The sequence below is a fragment of the Littorina saxatilis genome, linkage group LG17, assembly GCF_037325665.1.
Source record: "Littorina saxatilis isolate snail1 linkage group LG17, US_GU_Lsax_2.0, whole genome shotgun sequence".
In the NCBI taxonomy this organism is placed as follows: domain Eukaryota; kingdom Metazoa; phylum Mollusca; class Gastropoda; order Littorinimorpha; family Littorinidae; genus Littorina; species Littorina saxatilis.
In genome coordinates this window covers 14,683,462-14,690,961 of record NC_090261.1, presented here as the reverse complement: position 1 = coordinate 14,690,961, position 7,500 = coordinate 14,683,462, and the positions used below count along the sequence as shown (strand labels likewise).

General features: G+C 37.2%; 2 long non-coding RNA genes across 2 annotated transcripts; one reads left to right on the top strand and one right to left on the bottom strand.

The window, feature by feature from the left end:
- Positions 1-3,644: 3,644 nt before the first annotated feature.
- LOC138952626 (uncharacterized) lies at positions 3,645-6,100 on the bottom strand. The gene is made up of 3 exons (XR_011451395.1): positions 5,961-6,100; positions 5,307-5,399; positions 3,645-4,616 (listed from the first exon to the last, which is right to left on the bottom strand). It is a non-coding gene; the product is annotated as an uncharacterized lncRNA (long non-coding RNA).
- Positions 6,101-6,262: 162 nt separating this feature from the next.
- Positions 6,263-7,425, top strand: LOC138952627 (uncharacterized). The gene is made up of 3 exons (XR_011451396.1): positions 6,263-6,402; positions 6,698-6,866; positions 7,291-7,425. It is a non-coding gene; the product is annotated as an uncharacterized lncRNA (long non-coding RNA).
- Positions 7,426-7,500: the final 75 nt, after the last annotated feature.

The following is a 7,500-nucleotide window of genomic DNA, read 5'->3' as shown; positions in this document are numbered from 1 at the left end:
TTTTAATGGGAGAATCTTTAAGTTTCTTATAATCATCAAATACAAGACTGGATTGTTTCAGTAAAATAAGTTTCAGCGCTCGCCTATGTAAACTATACAATGGTTTTAAAATATTAGCACTGGCAGAGTCCCAGATGGTCGAACAATAATTCGTGATGGTTTGTATATATGCGTTAAAGTATAATAACCTTGAGTGCTGATCTAGAAAGTGTTTAATTCTGTTTAACTGATATATTTTTCTCGACATTGCTTTACACAACGACCGAACATGATGGGCCCAAGACAAATTATTATCGATATTTACTCCCAAAACTACTCCCCGCGGCCGGGTTAGGGGGAGTCCCATATTGGTTGGGACGAGAAAGAATTTACCCGATGCTCCCCAGCATGTCGTAAGAGGCGACTAACGGATTCTGTTTCTCCTTTTACACACCGGTGACACTGTGACGGTTCCCCTACGCTTTGTGTTCGGTGCCCTGACCCTTTGTGTTCGGTTCCCACTCGGTTCCCACACGCCAAAATTCGCGGACAAAACATCCATTTATGGTAGTATTACGCAATGTTGCTCTCTGAGAATGGTCTTGTTAGATCTGTGAGTGTTTACACTACATGCCTAGGTGCTGTTGGATTGAAGGTTTTTGATATTTTAGCCGTTATTAGGTAGAATGCCTTCCACTTTACTGCAAAACTGCATAATTCGTAGCATCGGCAAGAAATATCCTACCAAAAAATGCCTGCTTGGAACTGTCGTTGGTCCAGCAAAAAGTTCAACATGTCTGTAGCAGACAGCCCAAGTTTCAAGATTGTAGGGCCATCCAAACAGCCGTAATAATAAAAACAACAAAAGTAGTCAGTGAAATTGGCTGTGTTCGGTCCCCCCACACTTTTGTGACGTAGGCGTGACGGTTCCCATAATTCATTGTGTCGGTCCCCACTTTCTGTGTCGGACCCCACTTTCGACCTAATTTCTCTGTGACGGACCCCACAACCAGCCTATTTTGTGTCGGTCCCCACACCTTCTTGGATTTATGACTTGCCGGTTACTTGTATCATTGTATTCATTGAATCTAATTGTCTCGGAGTTATTTTTCAGCAAAAACCGGCAAGGCAGCACCTTTTGTGATACCAAGTAAGTCAGATGACATCAGTATGTGTGTGTGTGTGTGTGTGTGTGTGTGTGTGTGTGTGTGTGTGTGTGTGTGTGTGTGTGTGTGTGTGTGTGTGTGTATGTGTGAGAGATAGCGAGAGAGAGAGAGAGAGAGAGAGAGAGAGAGAAAGAGAGAGAGAGAAAGAGAGAGAGAGAGAGAGAGAGAGAGAGAGAGAGAGAGAGAGAGAGAGAGAGAGAGAGAGAGAGAGCTTTTTATCGTTTGCCTTAATCCTTCTTTACCACCTCCGTGTAATCTGTGCGGCTTAATGTCTGTCGTCACAATGGGTGTATCCAGTTTGAATTTCCAGCACAACGGAGAGCAGGGTGGGGCACGTGACGATTACACACTTGATGGAAACCTTCGCTGCACAATAAAACCCAGTGTTAAAGTAGAACTAACCGCTCACAGTGCAAGCTATGTTGGCACAACATCATGCTCGCTTGTATTCTACGTCTGTTTTGATTAATACGACATAATAGTTCATATGGTTAAGATGGTTTTACTATAATTTATACCAAATATCAGTACTGAGGTTTGTCCTATTCTGACTATTCTTAACCAAGTCAAGGTCAAGACATTTTCGTTTATTGTCAAGCAGAAAATGTCAATATAACATTAAAGCATCAATATTTTCTTTTTAGAAAGGCACTGCTTAACAAAATACAAGAACAGAAATTGCCAATCGTGGATTGGCTGAAGACTTTCGAGTCACAGAGATGCTAAAGATCACGATCGAAGGAAGGTTTCCTCTGCACATACATTGTGTTAATCATGAAATAAATAAATAACATGACTTGTTGATGTAGTTGTAATACGTCGGTCTCTAATATCTTTAAGATTTCAACTTAAACCACAGACCAAGCATCTTTACCCACACTCTTTAAGTTGTAAAACCTTTGAGCCTCTTTAACCCACACACTTTAAGTTGTAAAACCACTGAGCCCCTTCTACCCAAACAGTTTGAGGTTGTTAAACTGTGGCCCAGTGCAGAAAAGATCATTTTGTCATGGCCTAATGCGTAGATTTCAAACAACAATGGCTCATTCAACTCGTGTTTAGTTGTTTAGATCTTAGGTGCTTTCATAAACACTACCCTGATAGCATGCTAACGTTAATTTAACGTTAATTTAACGTTTGCATGGTTAGATTTTGGTTTACGGTTAGCATTAAACGTTAAATCAACGTTAAATTAACGTTAGCAGAAAAACGGTTATAAAGCAAACGTTAAATTAACGTTAAATTAACGTTAACAAGCAAACCGTTTTCATGGCAAACCTTTTTTAAACGTTAATTTAACGTTTGCCTGAAAACCAATATAAAACGGTTTGCATTGAAACGTTAAAATAACGTTAAATAAACGTTGACACATAACCGTTCAATATCAAACCATTTTTTAACGTTAATTTAACGTTTGCCTGAAAACCAATATAAAACGGTTTGCATTGAAACGTTAAAATAACGTTAAATAAACGTTAGCACATAACCGTTCAATATCAAACCATATTTAAACGTTAATTTAACGTTTGGTCGAAAACAATTAAAAAACGGTTTGCACTGAAACGTTAAAAAAACGTTAAATAAACGTTGACACATAACCGTTCAAAATCAAACCAATTTCAAACGTTAATTTAACGTTTGCCCGAAAACAATTAAAAAACGGTTTGCACTGAAACGTTAAAAAAAACGTTAAATAAACGTTGACACATAACCGTTCAAAATCAAAGCAAAATCAAAAAAAAAAAAAAAAAAAAAAAAAGTTATTGTTGTGGTGGCAACAACTTGAACAAGAAACTTTTTTTTTTTAAATGTCAAAAATTTTTTTTTTTTTTAAATATAATTTTTTTTTAATTGACATATATATCAAAAACTAAACTTTCAAAAAAATGTATTTGTTAAAAAAAAAAAAAATTAAAAAAAAACATAATGTAACGTTAAATTAACGTTAGTTTTATGCTTTATGGCTACGTTTCTTTCACGTTTTATGGCGAACCTTAAATTAACGTTAGATTTAGGTTAGTTTACTCATCAAGATAAACGTTAAATTAACGTTAACATTAAACGTTAATTTAACCAAAATAAAACCATAATATAACGTTAAATTAACGTTAATTTAACGTTTACCGCTAATGTCAATTTGACCAAAATAAAAGTATAATACAACTGCTGTTTGAATGTATTTTTCACGTTGAGTGCTAACATTAAAAAGAACCCCCAAAAACATAATCAAACAAATCATAAGGAAAATAATTGTATTTAAATTTTTTTTTTGCTTTGTAATTTTTTTTTCTTATTTGAAGATGCATTTCCCATAATCTTTTCTGTCTGCTGTTGTTGTAGTGTTTGTTATATATGTAGCTAAAACCGTGTTAAAAAAAGACAAGCAAACACCAACAAATCAAAGTTTGAAAAAGGTTTTTGGTGAGAATGGTTAACTTTGCAGCTAACGCTATTTTATCTTGTTGTATTACTTAATCCGGAGAGCATGCAGGCTGTTGATTTTTGATCTCTGTCTCATTGGAAGGATGGTACTGGCCAGGTCTCATATTTTGAGCCAAACAGTGTACATGCTAACATAAAACAAAACAAAAGACAAATAAATAAAACCATTAGAAACATGTTTTGAGAATATGTTCTAAACATTTATTCATCATTCCCTGATATTTCCACAATATAAAAAATAAAAAATACACAACCATGATGAAAATGTCAAAAGTTGAATCAGTTCTAAAGTTTCTAGAAGTGAGTTTGGATATATCACACTTTTAGGTTCTGTACCTAGAAATTTACCAATTCTATTCCATCTTTTGGGTTTAAAAAAGTCTTTGCAGATATATATTATACATCTGAAATGATGCCAGAAGAGACAAGGAAATATGAGGTTATTTGCAACACCACCAGCAGAGGAAGAAGTCGCTCACTTTGCAGCAGCAGATAAAAAGAATTGTTGAATTTGAAGCAGGAGCAGACACAGAAGTTGTTGAATGTGTAGTATCTGCAGCAGACAAAGAAGTTGTTGAATTTACAGCAGACGATATATTTGTTAAATCTGCAGCAGCACACAAAGAAGTCATTCACTTTGCAGCAGCTCCAGACAACAAGAATTGTTGAGTTTTAAGCAGGAGCAGACACAGAAGTTGTTAAGTTTGCAGCAGGAGCAGCGGCAGACAAAAAAAGTTCTTGAATTTGCAGCAGACGATATACTTGTTAAATCTGCAGCAGCAAACAAAGAAGTCATTCACTTTGCAGCAGCTCCAGACAACAAGAATTGTTGAATTTTAAACAGGAGCAGACACAGAAGTTGTTAAGTTTGCAGCACCAGCAGACAAAGAAGTTGTTGAATTTGCAGCAGACGATATATTTGTAAAATCTGCAGCAGTAGCCATGGAAAAAGTTGTTGATACAACCAGTGCAGACGATGACATGTCTGCAATAGGCGACTTTGAAGATCTGCTCCACATGCTATGACACCTGCAAAGACAAAGAATGCAACAATCTTAAAACAAAGAATTCAGTGTTATTTCAGAACTTCAGTGTAAACACTATAATTATGTCTTCTTTGTTGGTGTTCTTTGCTGTTCTTTGCTGAACATAGAACTGAAGGTAAATAAGGTTTAAATTGTCTTTGCATTATGCCAATATTGTTGAATTTACTTCTGTGAATTTGCTAACTTTGATAGCATCATTGTGTGTTTGAATGAAATGCTCTATGTCAATGCTGCCTGGCACGGATAACAGCCCTACCAACCCGTCCACCTACACCCCCACCCCACCCACACACACTCACACAGAACACCTTCCAACAAAATTTTCCCCAGACTAAGACAATAGAATGTCAGTTGGACCTTGACTAAAAATATGCATAGGTAAAGATGTCCCAGCTACAACAAATTGTTCTGTCGGAAGACCTCCAACATGCCGAAATGATGTGATGGCCGACCAGCCAAGGATTAGAACAATGCGTCATATAATATCAGCATGTATCAATGACCCTAGGCTGAGGCCTGACAATAACACTGCCTTCTCTCAAATATGATTTTCTGTTATAAATATAATAATATGACTGCTGGAACATTCTGATTCATCTTAGCGTTAAACAAGGATTTTACCTGCAAACACACACACACACACACACACACACACACAGTGACACACACTTACTTGGCCTCAACAGCCAGAATGTCGGGGTTGTACCTTGTAGTTTACATCCCTGTGAATGCTTTCTGTTCCATCCTCATGGTAATTCCTCCCACCCTGCAATGAAAATTGAAAGCATTGATGTGTGAATTGCATTAATTACAATAGTCTAAACACACTCAAATCTTTACTTGTTAATGAAGACAGAGAGATAGAGAGTGGGAATAGAGTGGGGGGAGGGGAGAGAGCAGTTGTCAATCAAACCTTGTTTTAAAAATTTAACTTTTATTTTTAAGTGTCTTTGAATAGATCATTTTCGAAAATAACTCCCCATGCCTCTCCTGAGATCTCTTATTTACTGTACAGTTATGCATTTGACCTGAAGCTGTAAGATTGAACAGTAAGTGCCCTGCGTGCACATGTGTGGAAAGTATCAGATTGAGAGAGAGAGAAAGTCTCAGATTGAGAGAGAGAGAGTAACAGACAGACAAAGACAGAGAGAGAGACTGAAACTGAGAAAGAGACAGAAGGCAGGAAAGAAAGAGAGAGAAATCCACCTTTCCAATCGTTATGCATGATATTGCTTTGATATTTGTGACTCGTATGAAAAATAAGTCAACAATCACAATGCCAACGGATCGTGAACTATGAATTTACAACAGCACAGTTCAACATTACCTGAATTTCTTCCTGCTGAAAGTTCCATTTGCCATTCGCCTCAGCGTCACAAGATCTGTATTACTATTAGTCCTGATATATGCTGAAGTGTAGCATGTTATCTTATACATGTGTCAGCAGTCACACTGGCTTTGAAGTTGCTAGCGTTTTAAAAACTGTTACAGAAACTTTTTTTAATTTCGATTCCACTGTGAAAGGTTGAGACTGAGAGTACTGTCCCTTGGCGATCAAGGGAGGTCACTCAGAATTTTCGTTCCTAGTTATCGAACTTGGACGTAACGGCACGTTGTCAACAAATGCGTTGGGAAGATTGAAAACTGGCAGTTGCAAGAGCACTATGTGATACACCAACAGAAACGAACCAGACTGGACAGTCCAATACTAAGACCGAAGGCGCAAGACATAATTACTGGACTGGTTTCAAGAGTTTTACAAACTTTGAGTGAGTATTGCCTCAGTGAACTTGGAAGATATAGATTTGCTAATTATTGAGACTTTTTCTTTTTTATTATGTATTTTTCTTGGAATATAAGACTAAAAAGTGTGTTTGTTTCTTATGTGTGTGTGTGTTTGTGTGTGTGTGTGTGTGTCACTGTGTGTGTGTCACCGTGTGTGTGTGTGTTTAGGTGTTTGCTGTTTTTCTTTATTGTTGTTGTTGCCTGAAATGGTGATTTGAACTAAGAATCTATTCCTTTTATGATTCTGTTGTGCATAATAAATAGCTTTTATTCTTTCAGATTTATAGTTATACCACAAAAAAAACTGTCTGCATTTGGTGGGGAGGTGCCTTAACTGGTCAAAAAAAAAGTGAGCCGATTGATGGCATGGCCGTTCATCGCATTTGGATGGTAAAAAGCAAAACCAGTTTCCATTCTTCAACAAGCTGAAGGTTTGCATTGGAAAACAGTAAGTGTTTTTTTTAAATGAGTTTTCAATGTAACTGACAGAACAATTTGTTGTATAATTATTATAATCAGTTGTGTAATGCTTGCAAAACATACAGTCACATGTACACACGCATCCCCCACCCCACCCCACCCCTTTCCACATATACACACACACACACATGTACACACGCATCCCCACCCCACCCCACCCCTTTCCACATATACACACACACACACACACACAAACTCCAATTTGAACTGTTCCTGTTTCAGTGGTGGACCTTTCTGGTGACCTGTAATTACTCAACTGTCAGTTGGAACATATTAGGGAAAATAATCTATCATTGTGCTTTTGTACATTTGTTGGTTAAATCAGAATTACTTACAATTCTGTTTCCAGTCCTTTGTGCAAATTCGTATTAATTGGACATTATTTCTTTCAGATGAAAAAATCCTGTCTACAATCGGAGATGGGGGTGGCAATGGGAGGGGGCCACAGTCTGAAGGATGGCTGTACCAAAGCATGCAGTTGGAAGGGGACAACCCATCAAGGTTTACAATTATCAGCTTTGAAAACATGAGTACAATTTGGTACATGTATAATTATTGTTGTCAGTTGTTTATTGCTTGTAACAGACCCCCCCCCCCCCCCA